The sequence below is a fragment of the Sus scrofa genome, chromosome 4 (assembly GCF_054392235.1).
Source record: "Sus scrofa isolate SSC_HxYL_T2T_F1_AM1 chromosome 4, Sscrofa_HxYL_maternal_Yorkshire_Landrace_v2.0, whole genome shotgun sequence".
Taxonomy (NCBI): domain Eukaryota; kingdom Metazoa; phylum Chordata; class Mammalia; order Artiodactyla; family Suidae; genus Sus; species Sus scrofa.
The window spans coordinates 29,247,738-29,262,288 of NC_139386.1; positions in this window are offsets into that span (position 1 = coordinate 29,247,738).

The following is a 14,551-nucleotide window of genomic DNA, read 5'->3' on the forward strand; positions in this document are numbered from 1 at the left end:
GTTTTTGTCATGGCTCAGTGGTAACGAACCCAACTAGGATCCATGAGCACGTGGGTTCAGTCCTGGGTTAAAGAGCCCGAGTTGCAGTGAGATGCAGTGTAGGTTGCAGACGCAGCTTCGATTTAGCGTTGCTGTAGCTGTGGCGTACATAGGCTGGCAGCTACAGCTCAGATTGGATCCCTAGCCTTGGAACGTTCATATGCCATGGTGCAGCCCTAAAAAGACAAAAGCAAAAGAAAATCAAAGATAGCAAACTAATCTGTTCAGAATTTCTGTGGGGTGTGTCCTCTTGCTCTATGTAACTTGGAAGGTTGTTTTTAAAAATCTCTAATGCAAACCAAATTCATTATGTAGTGTAAATCCAAAAATGTTTAAGTATAATCCTAATTTTGCTCTTTTCTCTTAGTATATACACTACCATTGATTATTTTCGCTAGGAAAAATTTTTTTAAATTGTTGCTATCAAATGACTTTAACTGACCATTGACCCCTCAATAAGGTTTTATTAAATACATACCACCAATTATCATTCCATAATTTTTGTTTTCCCAAATGACTAATTTTAGCTCCCTAGGTATGATATTCACATTCAAGAAAAAAAAAAGTATATCTCCATTTCAAACAACTAATGCTCTACAAGAGCGTTGATTACTACTTCTCCACATCTATGATTTTTTATCATTATGAATAAATGCTGAGTATGTGGTAGCTATTTTTAAGTTCAGGTTTTATAAATTCAACAGCAAGATAGTAAATACATGCCTTCGAAATACTAAATAATGTTAAAATCAATTATATTTCTATCACGTTCAAACACATTCAGGCCTGGATTTCTAGGACTCATGGTTTTTCATAGCTCCCTTATACATATATGCTTAGCATATACATAATTAAACCACTCAGCCATCTGCTGTCATATAGTTTTTGTTTGTTTGTTTACCACTTTAAGGATTATTCAGCAGTAATCTTGCTACCACCACAAACTCTGTTAAGAAGAATTTCTAGAACTTCTATGAAAATTCAACTTCATAAGCTATCATTTTAAAAAGGAAAGTATAGCAATGTTTTACATACATTTTGTAATAACCCTCCATAATTTTTCTAAATCAGTTTTAATCTGTTTGGGATATATAGTTTATCGGTTATATTTCAGTTTCTATGGCAACAGATGCAATCATTGCATACACATTCTGCAGCTGGGTAGACAGGCGGACTCCTCTGAGACTTTAACTTGCAAATAAAGCAGTGTGTGAGTAAGAGGCAAGCATTCTTCTCCTCCAGGAGACTGAGTACACTGCACTTCTAGGATACCAGACTCAGGCGATAGCCAAAGAAAAGCTTCCAAACTCAACCCTTGGTCCAGGTTTCTCATGGAACAATTGAGACATCTTTACACAAGGCATTAAGATACTTCCACTCCTGCTTTTAGAATTTGGGACTTAGGTTAAATAAAACACTGTGGAAAACTGTACACTAAGTACCTGGTTCTCATCCATTTCTTAAGACTTCCTGTGTTTCTGAAGTGGAAATTTATAAAAATACATTTCAGATGTTCTGAAAATAAAAGTTAAATGATTATGAAAAATAAAATAGCAGAAGTCACTTGCAAAAAAAAGTAGAAACCAAAGAAATCTCTCTAACAATAGTTCCTTAAGTCTTTCATGATACCCTGAAACTGAGATTGTGAATTCATCTGAGCTACTTCTTTTGAACAAATGTTTCATACCTAGTCAACTCAATTAAAGGAAAGATGCTGGTTTTTGTTAAAGAAAATTTCAAACATACACAAAAATCAAAAATACAATGACATTTTATGTACCCACCTCTCAGATTCAGTTTTATCAATATTTGGACATGTGTTTTATCTATAAGCCCACACACACTTCTTGTGATAAATTATATTAAAGTAAATCATGTCCTTTCACTCATATATATCCTCTACATCTCCAACTGATAAGGATTTCTAAAAATATAACAATTATGCTGTTATATAATATAAAAATGAACAATTAATTTGTTAATATCAGAAATATTCTATTTTAAATTAAATAATATGAAAAGAGATTGATGTTAGCAATTGTACATTATTTTAAAGGCTTGCAAATAAATCAGTTCCATAAAAAATGTAAATGATTCACTGTTCCTGTGGAGGATAAATTACTTTTTAAAAATCGCTTTTGATTTTGTCCTAAAATTTTCTAATTCTTTTTCTAGAGAAGACATCAACATGTAGTTATTTCCTATCGTTTTACAATAGTATAGGAAATGCCCATTGAAGAATTTAATTTTAATTAACTGAAGTAATGTTGAGTTATCTCTGATTTAGTTTTCAATTTTCCTTCTGTTGGCCCAGAGGTAAATATCAAGAAGTTATTACTCCCACACACCCATCATTGCTTAACACTAATATATTTATGAAATATGTTTCATTAATGCTATTGATTACACTATTTCTCCATGAAAACCTTTCTCTTAGAATGACTCATGTTCCATTTGTCTATTGTCTCTGCCTTTCCATTTAACTTCCATGAGAGTCTTCCTGATATATTTCCTTGTCTGTTCTAGACGTGTCTGGTGATTTCTCTATATCTGGCTTTTTTTTTTTTTTTTCCCAAAGCCGCACCTGTGGCACATGAAGTTCCCAGGCTGGGGGTCCAATCAGTGCTGCAACTGCTGGCCTGTACCACAATTACAGCCACAGCAATGTGGGATCCTTTAACCCACTGAGCAAGGCCAGGGATTGAACCTGCATCTTCATGGATACTAATTGGGTTCTTAACCATCTAAGCCACAATAGGAACTCCCTCTCTATCTCTGTTAATATCTTTATCTATTTTTTTCTTTTTCTCACCTTTCTTTCTCCATTTTCACCTTTTGTTTCCTCTGTAATCTCTGCCTCTCCTACTTGGTTGTTATATTTATTGACTATAAGGCAATATTTCCTGTTCTTAATTTTTTAAATAGATGAAAGAAACATTTGGCACTGCTCTAAAAGAAAAAAAAGGTTTTTCACTTGATTTTTATTTCCTTCAAAGTAATAACTGTCTTAGCATATTTGTTTTGAATACATATTTAGCCATTCTAAGAGATATCTTCAGAAAAGACAGCTTGTTCAATAAGTGGTGCTGGGAAAACCAGACAACCACATGTAAAAGAAAGAAATTAGAACACTCCCTAACACCATATACAAAAATAAACTCAAAATGGATTAAAGACCTAGATATAAGACCAGACACTATAAAACACTCAGAAGAAAACATAGGCCAAACACTTTCTGACATAAACCACAGCAACATCTTCTCAGATCCACCTCTTAGAGTAATGACAGTAAAAACAAAAATAAACAAAAGGGACCTAATCAAACTTAAAAGTTTCTGCACAGCAAAGGAAACCCTAAACAAAATGAAAAGACATCCCACAGAATGGGAGAAAATCTTTGCAAGTGAATCAACTGACAAGGGATTAATCTCCAAAATTTATAAACACCTTCTGCAGCTCCATACCAAAATAACAAACAGCCCCATCAAAAAATGGGCAGAAGATCTCAACAGACAGTTCTCCAAAGAAGACATACAGATGGCCAAAAAACACATGAAAAGATGTTCATCATCACTCATTATTAGAGAAACGTAAATCAAAACCACTATGACGTACCACCTTTCACCAGCCAGAATGGCCATCATCAAAAAGTCTACAAACAATAAGTGCTAGAGAGGGTGTAGAGAAAAAGGAACCTTATTACACTGTTGGTGGGATTATAAATTGGTGCAACCACTGTGGAAAACTGTATGGAGATGCCTCAGAATACTAAAAATAGAAGTACCATTTGATCCAGCAATCTCACTCCTGGGCATCTATCCAGAGAAAACCATGACTCAAAAAGACACATGTACTCTGATGTTCATTGCAGCACTCTTTTCAATAGCCAAGACATGGAAACAACCTAAATGTCCATTGACAGAGGAGTGGATCAAGAAGATGTGGTCCATATACGCAATGGAATATTACTCAGCCATTAAAAGGAATGAAATACTGGCATTTTTAGCAACATGGATGGACCTAGAAATTATCATGCTAAGTGAAGTAGCCATACAATGAGACACCAACATCAAATGTTTTCATTGACATGTGGAACCTGAACAAAGGACAGACTGAACTTCTTTGCAGAACAGACACTGACTCACAGACTTTGAAAAATTTATGGTCTCCAAAGGCGACAGTGTGTGGGGTGGGGGAATGCACTGGGGTTGTAGGATGGAAATCCTATAAAATTGGATTGTGGGAGTTCCCATGGTGGCTCAGTGGTTAATGAATCCGACTAGGAACCATGAGGTAGCCAGTTTGATCCCTGGCCTCACTTAGTGGGTTAAGAATCCAGCATTACTGTGAGCTGTGGTGTATGTCACAGATGCAGCTTGGATCCCCCCGTTGCTGTGGCTCTGGCGTAGGCCAGCAGCTATAGCTCCGATTAGACCCCTAGCCTGGGAACCTCCATATGCTGAGGGAGCAGCCCTAGAAAAGACAAAAATAAATAAATAAATAAATAAATAAATAAATAAATAAATAAAATTGGATTGTAATGATCATTGTACAACTACAAATGTAATAAATTCATTGAGTAATAAAAAAATAAAATTAAATAAATAAAAGAGGTGAGGAAACAGATCAAGAAAAAAATCAATGATATGATGTGATATAGATAAATAAATTGAAAGTTAAATGAAGAACAAGATATTTACATGGTTTGTGCTGTAGTCTGAATATTTGTGTCCCTCCAGAATTCATATGTTGAAGTCCTAATGCTCAATGTGATGACATTAGGAAATGAGTTGGGTATTTGGGAGATGATTAGGCCAGGAGGACAGGGCCGTTATGAATGAGATTAGTGCCCTTATGAAAGAGGCCTGAGAGAGCTCCTGCGCCCCTTCCACTGTTGGAAGATACAAGAAGCAGTCTGCAAACCAGAAGAGGGTCCTCACCCCACCAGTCTGGCACTCTGAGAGCAGACTTCTAGCCTTCAGAACTGTGAGAAATAAATTTCTGTTGTTTATAATCCACCTGGTCTGTAGTTTTTTGTTAAAACAGCCTGAACAAAGACAGTTTAAAAATACTTTTCCACAAAAAACTTTTTAGTTACAATAAAAAAAAAAAAAAAAAAAAAAAGAACTTTGCCGTGAGGAAGCCTGGGAAAACTTGTAACCTAAGATGCCTTAATAAAGTGATCAAGGTTAATATCACCAGTAGATAGAAACTGTGTCCTTCCTGATAGTCTTCACTGAAATGAGTACATACCTCAGTGATACTCTTACCAAGATCCACAATCTGAATCTTATCATGAGGACTATCAGAAAACTCAAATGGACAGACATTCTATACAATAACTGACCTAAAATACTGTAAGCCATCAAAGGTCATGAAAGTCAAGAAATGACCAAGGCGCTCTCTTAGACTAAAGGAGACCAATGAAACATACAACTTAATATGATTCTGAACTGGATTTGTTTAACATAAAGAACATTTGGTAGTGGCACACTGGGCAAAATTTAAATGAAGTCTAGCGATTACATGGTCATAATATATCAACATTCATTTCCTAGTTTTGTCACTGACTGTGATTATGCAGGAGAATATCCTTGATTAGAGAAATTATACTAGTATTCAGGGAGAATGGGTAATGTCAATATTTACTCCCAAATACTTTAGGTAAAAAAGCTCTTTATACTATATTTCTGTTGTTTTAAGATTATGTTAATTAAAAAAAATGTATACATGTATGTGTAACTGGGTCACCATGCTGTACAGTAGGAAAAAAAATTGTATTGGAGAAATAACAATTTAAAAATAATTTAAAAAAGAAAAATAAAATAAAATATACATGAAAAAGATATCTTCGTGTTTACTGAAGATGATTTCTAAATATTTTTTCAAAGAGCAATTCAATTTATTTAAATAAAAACAAACCAACAGGAGTTCCCTGGTGGCTCAGTGGGTTAAGGATCCAGTTTTGTCACTGCTGTGGCATGGGTTCTGTCCCTGAACTGGGAACTTCCGCATGCCATGGGAGTGGCCAAAAAACGAACAACAAACAGTTTATCTATTCCTCCTACCTCCCCTTGCTAGCCTTCTGCCTTCTGGCACCCAGTTTATCCTTGGTATCTATGAGCTTGGAATGATTGATTGCTATTTATTCCTTTCCTTGTTTTCTTTTTCCTTCCCTTCTTTCCTCCCTCCCTTTCTCTCTCCCTCCTTCCACTCTCTTTCTCCCTTCTTTCCTTTTGCTTCCCTTCCCTTCCATTCCTCTTCCTTCCTCCCTTCCTCCCTTCTTTCTTCTTTCCTCCTCCCTCCCTCTTCCTTTCTCCCTTCCTTCCTTTCTTTTTCTTTCCTTTCTTTTTCTTTCCTTTCTCCCTTCCTTCCTTTCTTTTTCTTTCCTTTCTTCCTTTCTTCCTTTCTTTCTTCCTTTCTTCCTTTCTTTCTTCCTTTCCTTCTTTCTTTCTTTCTTCCTTTCCTTCTTTCTTTCTTTCTTTCTTTTTCTTTCTTTCTTTCTTTCTTTCTTTCTTTCTTTCTTTCTTTCTTTCTTTCTCTTTCTCTTTCTTTCTCTCTTTCTCTTTCTTTTTCTTTCTTCTTTCTTTCTCTTTTTTCTCTTTCTTTCTTTCTTCCTCTTTCTTTCTTTCCTTCCTTCCTTCTTTCTTTCCTTCTTTCTTCCTTTCTTCCTTTCTTCCACATATGAGAAACGTACAAACAAAAAATGCTAGAGAGGTTGTGGAAAAAAGGAACACTCCTACACTGTTGGTGGGAATGAAAAATGGTGGAGCGACTATGCAGAAGAGTAAAGAGCTTCCTTAAAAAGCTAAAAATAGAATTACTCTATGACCCAGTGATTCCACTCCTGGGCATATATCTGTAGAAAACTGTAACTTGAAAATATATATGCACCCCAATGTTCATTATAGAAGCCAAGACATGGAAGAAACCTAAATGTCCATCAACAGATGAATGGATAAAGAATATATGATAGATGGTGTGTGTATATATATATATATTACAATGAAATATCACCCAGCCATAAAAAGAATGAAATAATGCCATTGGCAGCACATGGATGGACCTAAGTGAAGTGAATCAGACAGAAAATGGCAAATATCACATGATATTGCTTACACGAGGAATCTAAAAAAAAGATACAAATGAACTTATTTTCAGAACAGAAAGACTCACAGACATAAACACTAAACTATGGTTACCAAAGGGGAATGGGAGGAGAAGGGATAAATTAAGAGTTTAGGATTAACTCCTATTCCCATAAACATACTACTGTGTAGAAAATAGATGGGGTTGGGGAGAGAAAGATTGGGATTGGCAGAGACAAACTACTACATATAGGATGGATAAACAACAGGGTCCTACCATATAGCACAGGAAACTATATTCAATACCCTGTGACATATCATAATGGAAAAGAATATGAAAAAAAGAATATATATGTATAACTTTGCTGGTCAGCAGAAGGACCTACTCTACAGCACAGGGAACTATACTTAATATTTTGTAATAATTTACAAGTGGCAAAAAATCTGAAAAAATATATATATATACACAAATATGGATAAAGCTGAATCACTTTGCTGTACACCTGAAACTAACACAACATTATAAATCAACCAAACTTCAATTTAAAAAAAGAGGGAGATCATACAGCATTTTTCTTTGATTATTTCACTTAGCATAATGTCCTCAAGGTCTGTCTGTGTTGTGGTAAACAGCAAGATTTCTTTCTTTTTATGGCTGAATAATATTCTACTGTATCTATATACCATAGTTTCTTTATCCATTCATCCATCAATAAACACTTAGATTTTTTCATATCTTGGATATTATAACAAGTAATGCTGTAATGAACATGGGTGTGTATATTTTTTGATGTTAGTTTTAGCTTTCTTTGAATAAATACCTAAAAGTGGAATTCCTGGATCAAATCATAGTTCTATTTTTAATTTTTTGAGGAATCTCCATACTTTTTTGTATAGTGGCTGCACCAATTTATAGTCCCAGTGACAGCACACAAGTGTTCCCTTTTCTCCACATCCTTGCTAATACTTGCTATTTCTTGTATTTTTGTTAATAGCCATTCTAACATTGTAAGATGATATCTCATAGTTTTGATTTGCATTTACCTGATGATTAGTGATGTTGAGCACCTTTTCATGTAACTCTTGGCCATATCTGTGTCTTCTTTAGAAAAATGTCAATTCAGATATTCTGCCTGTTGTTTTTTAATGGAACTGTTTGGGTTTTTGCTGTTGAATTCTATGAGGTTTTTTTTTTTTTAATGTATTTTGGATATTAACCCCTTAACAGATATATGATTTGCAAATATTTTCTCCCATTTTGTAGCTTATCTTTTCATTCTGTTGTTAGTTTCCTTGCTATGCTGAAGCTTTTTAGTTTCATGTAGCCCTACTTGTTTATTTTTGCTTTCATTGCTTTTGCTTTTGGTGTTAGATTTTAAAAAATGACTGCTAAAACCTTTGTCAAGGAGATTACCACCTATGTTTTCTTCTAGGAGTCTTATGGTTTCAAGACTTACTTTTGGAGTTCCCGTCATGGCTCAGTGGTTAACGAATCTGACTAGGAACCATGAGGTTGCGGGTTTGATCCCTGGTCTTGCTCGGTGGGTTAAGGATCCTGCCGTGAGCTGTGGTGTAGGTTGCAGATGCGGCTCAGATCTCACGTTGCTGTGGCTCTGGTGTAGGCTGGTGTCTGCAGCTCCGATTGGACCCCTAGCCTGGGAACCTCCATATGCCGTGGGAGCAGACCAAGAAATGGCAAAAAGACAAAAAGACAAAAAAAAAAAAAAAAGACTTACTTTCAAAATTTTAATCCATTTCGAGTTAAGTTTTATGTATGGTATAAAGATAAACGTCCACTTTCATTCTTTTGCATTTGGCTGTCCTGTTTTCCCAACACAATTTATTGAAGAGACTACCCTTTCCCCACTGTATATCCTTGCCTACATTGTTGTAAATTAATTGATCATCTATGCATGGATTTATTTCTGGGCTCTTTATTCTGTGTCATTGATCAATGTTTCTGTTTTTATGCCAATTCCATACTGTTCTAATTACTATATCTTTGTAATATAGTGTGAAACCAAGGGGCATTATGCCTCCAGCTTTGTTCTTGCTCAAGATTGCTTTGGCTATTTGGGGTCTTTTATGGTTCCATACATATTTTAGAATTGTTTATTCTATTCTGTAAAAAAAGCCCTTGAAATTTTGATAAGGAGTACATTGAACCTATAGATCACTTTGGATAGTATGGACATTTTACCAATATTCTTCCAAACAATGAACACAGAATATCTTTCCATTTATTTGTGTCTTCTTCAATTTCATTCTGTAATGAATTCTTTAATGTCTTACAGTCTCCAATATACAAGTCTTTCCCCTCCTTGGTTAAATTTATTCCTAGGTATTTTATTCTTTTTGATGCAATTGTAAATGGAATTGTTTTCTTAAATTCTCTTTCTGATAGTTCATTATAAGTGTACAAAAACACTATAGATTTTTATGTATTGATTTTGTATCCTGCAACTTTAATGGATTTCTTTATTAGTTCTAATAGATTTTTCTTGGAGGCCTTAGGGTTTTCTATGTATAATATCAGGTCATCTGCAAATAGTGACAGTTTTACTTCTTTCTTTTCACTTTTTATTGCTTTTCCTTGCCTATTTGTTCTGGCTAAGACTTCTAATACTGTATTGATTGAAAGGAGTGAGAATGGGCATAGCTGTCTTGTCCCTACTCTTAGAGAAAAAGCTTTCTGCTTTTTACCATTGAGTTTGATGTTAGCTACGGGGTTGTCATACATACCCATTACTATGTTGAAGTATATTGCCTCTAAAACCACTTTGTTGAGAATTTTTGTTATAAATGGTTGTTGAATTTTGTTAAATACTTCATTCTGCATATATTTAGATGATCATATGATTTTTATTATTTATTTTGTTAAAATTGTTAATCTTGTTGACTGATTTCTAGTTGTTGAACCATCCTTGCATCCCTGGAATAAATCCCACTTGATCATAGTGTACGATTCTTTTAATGTATTGTTGAACTTGGTTTGTTAAATTTTTTGAGGATTTTTTTCATCTGATTGTCAGGAATAGTGGCCTGTAATTTTCTTTTCTTATGACATCTTTGTCTGGTTTTGGCATCAGGGTAATGTTTGTGAAATGAATTTGGAAGAGTTTCCTCCTCTTCTGTTTTTAGAAGACTTTGAGAAGAATTCATTTTAATTCTTCTTTGAATGTCTGATAGAATTCACTAATGAAACCATCTGGTCTTAGACTTTTGTTTGTTCAGAGGTTTTTGATTACTGATTCAATCTCCTTACTAGTAATAATCCATTCATATTTTCTAGTTCAGTATGCTTCAGTCTTGGTAGGTTGTATGTTCCAGCAATTTATTCATTTTTTCTATGTTGTGCAATTTGTTGACATATAATTGTTCATAGTAGTCTCTTATGACCTTTTGTATTCTGTGGTATCAGTTGTAATAGCTCCTCTTTCATTTCTGATTTTTGTGTGTGTGTGTCCTCTCTCTGTCTCTCTCTCTTGTGAGTCTAGCTCATGGCTTCTCAATTTTGTTTATCTTTTTGAAGAATCACCTAGTTTCATTGAAATTTTCTATTTTCTCTTTAGTTTCTATATCACTTGTTTATGTTCTAATCTTTATTTTCTTCCAACTTTGAGCTTTGTTTGTTCATTTTCTAGTTCCTTAATAAGTAAAGCTAGGTTATTTGAGTCTTTTTAAAAAATCTCTTGAGGTAGGTGTTTATCACTATGAAATTCCCTCTTAAAATTGTTTTTGCTGCATCTCATAAATTTTGATGTTACATTTCCATTTTCATTTGTCTCAAAGTATTTTTTTGATTGTGCTTTTTTTGTTGTTGTTGTCTTTTGGCATTTCTTGGGCCACTCCCACAGCATATGGAGTTTCCCAGGCTAAGGGTCTAATCAGAGCTGTTGCTGCTGGCCTACGCCAGAGCCACAGCAATGCAGAATCCGAGCCACATCTGTGACCTACACCACAGCTCATGGCAATGCCAGATCCTTAACCCACTGAGCAAGGCCAGGGATTGAACCCACAACCTCATGGTTTCTAATCAGATTCGTTAACCACTGAGCCACTACGGGAACTCCTGATTGTGCTTTTGATTTCTTCTTTGACCATGGGTTTTTCAGTAGCATGTTGCTTAATCTCCATATATTTGTGAGTTTCCCAGTTTTCGTCTTTTAATTAGTTTCTAGTTTCATATCATTGTGGTCAGAAAAGTTGCTTGATATGATTTAAATCCTCTTAAACTTACTAAGCCTTGTTTTGTAGCCTAACATATGATCTGTCTTCAAAAATGTTCCATGTGCATGCAAGAAGGATGTGTATTCTATTGCTTTTGCATGGAATGTTCTCTAAATATCTGTTGAATTTTTCTGGTATAATGTGTCATTTAAGGCCAGTGTTTCCTTATTTATTTTCTTTTTGAATGATCAATTCATTGATGTGGGTGAGGTATTAAAGTCCCCTATTATTACTGTATTGCTGTCTATTTCTCCACTTAGCTGTGTTAATATTTGCATTATATGTCATATGCTCCTGTGTTGGGTGCATAACTACTTACAAATGTTATGTATTGTTGGTTTGACCCCTTTATCTGTAATACCTTTCTTTGTCTCTTATTATAGTCTTCATTAAGTCTATTTTGCCTGATATAAGTACTCTGTTTTCTTTTGGTTTTCACTTGCATGGAATGTCTTTTCCCATACTTTCACTTTCTGTCTGTCTGTGTCCTAACATTTAAAGAGACTCTTGGAGTTCCCATTGTGGCACAGCATTAACAAACCCAACTAGAATCCATGAGGATGTCCCTGGCCTTGCTAAGTGGATTGTGGATCAAGCATTGTCATGAGCTGTGTTGTAGGTCACAGATGCAGTTCAGATCCTGTGTTGCTGTGTCTGTGGTGGAGGCTGGAAACTACAGCTCTGATTCGACCCCTAGCCTGGGAATTCCCATATACCAAAAGTGTGGCCCCAAAAAACAAAAAATAAAATAAAATAAAATAAAATAAAATAAAATAAAATAAAATAAAATAAAATAAAATAAAATGACACTCTCTTTCAGGCAACATATAGATGGATCTTATTTTTTTTTTTCAATCCACTCAGGCACTCTGTCTTTTGACTGGAAAATTTAGTCCATTTATATTTAAAGTAATAATTGATAGGTGTTTTCTTATTGCAATTTTGTTAATTGTTTTCTAGATTTTCTTTGTAATTTTTCTCTATTACTTTCTTCTTCTCTTGCTCTCTTCCTTTGTGGTTTGATGACTTTCTCTAGTGATATGACTTTCTCTAGATATAGTCCCTTGTCTTTTGTGTATTTAGTTTAGATTTTTTTCCTTTGTGGTTACCATGAGGCTTACATATAACAGCTTATATTATAAGAATCTATTTTAGGTTTATAAGATATTAAGTTAGATCCCATTGTAAAGTTCAACATTGTTACTCTACCCCACTATGTTTTATGTTTTTGGTGTCACATCTTACTTCTTTTTATCTTGAGCATCACTTAACTAATTATTAATATCATAGTTATTTTTACTACTTTTGTCTCTTGACCTTCATATGAGCTGTATAAGGGCTTAATCCGCTGACTTTATATTTACCTTCCAACACAATTTATCCTTTCATGTGTGTTTTTGTTACTAAATAGCACCTTTTCTTTTCAACTTAAAGAAGACCCTTTAACATGTCTTGTAAAGTCAATTTCCAAAAAATTGTAAGTGGTTTTGCAACTAGTGCTTTTACTCATTCTTTTTTTTTTTTTTCCATTTCTTGGGCTGCTCCTGCGGCATATGGAGGTTCCCAGGCTAGGGGTCCAATCGGAGCTGTAGCTGCCAGCCTATGCTAAAGCCACAGCAACGTGGGACCTGAGCCACGTCTGCAACCTACACCACAGCTCACGGCAACGCCAGATCCTTAACCCACTGAGCAAAGCCAGGGATCGAACTCACAACCTCATGGTTCCTAGTTGGATTCATTAACCACTGCACCACGACAGGAACTCCATTCCTGAGTTCCATTACTCATTCTTGAGGCTTCTGTGATAATAGGATAAAGGAAAATGCATGATGCTCTGATTTTTAGAAAAGGTCACTTGGTTTAGAGAGTTTCAAAACATTACTCGCCAGATGAGTGGAGACTCCTTGTGGTGTTCAGTATTACTTAGTAAATTTTATTTATTCCAATTAGATTCCAGCACTAAATACAGATTTTTGTGGGCCTTGTTAAAGTCTTAAATCTGGAGGACAACTTAAGAGACAATATACCCTTAAAGTCTTTCATTTTAATGGTTGAGAAACAGAGACCAAGGGAGGCTAAGTGACTTCCAAGTATCACCTCATAAGTGAGAAATAAAGTTAAAACTAGAACCTTAGTTTATGACTATCAGTTCACTACTTTCCCTGTAACTTTTGCAAATAGATTATTATATGTTACATGGTTTGAGAGAACATATTTTTTCACATCAGTGTAACATGCACTGTGAGTTGTTTTTCAAGGGTGCCCAACTCTCCCACCCTTTGATGCAGTGAATCTAGAATGTTGGAACACATTAAGACAGCTGGCTAGATAGATAGTGAAGTATGGAAGGTTTATTCTGCTTTCAGTAGCATCATGCTAAGATGCAGCTAATGGTAACCTACTAAAAATAAGTCAAGATAGCCTTCCCTAGGAATTTCTTTCTTTCTTTTTTTTTTTTACAGAATAAAATACATACATTTACACACAATTACATTCACACAGATTATTATAACATGGATGTTAAGAAACAGATTAAGTGACTCCCACTGGAGAAGTGGAATGGAAAATATGCTGAGACAAATAGGAAATTTATTCTATACTTTATCCCAATTTTATGGCTTTCATCTTTACTATTTAGTTTTATCTATTACATTTCAATTTTTCTTTAAAAATTAGCATTATATTAAATTGTTATATTATGCAACTAAAATTTATAAAGAAGAAAGCCTTATATACCATTAAATATTTTATATAGCATAATAAAAAGAATAACAACTGGTAAGCATAACAAAAATAATACACCCTCTGAAAATAAGTAAAATATAAAATGCATAAGTTGGTTAAAAAACAGTGTAACTATATAAATATGTCCTCACAATTTGTTCCATCTCATTGATTCTTCAATAAAGGCATTACACCATTCTAGGTGATGTGATAAACAAGACATTATAGACTTTACATGGTACCATGGAGAGAAATGGTTATTAATAATACAGTTGTAGAACTGTATTATTTAATTGTACAGTGGCATTATTTAATTATAATTATCATAAGTTCTTTGATGGAGAGGAAATCAGAATGAGATCTAAGAAGACTTCAGCATTCCAAGAATGATGTCAAATGACCCCCTTCATGGTGGATTATGCACTTATTTACTATGAGATATATTTCTTCTCCAGAGATTCCTTGTTTGT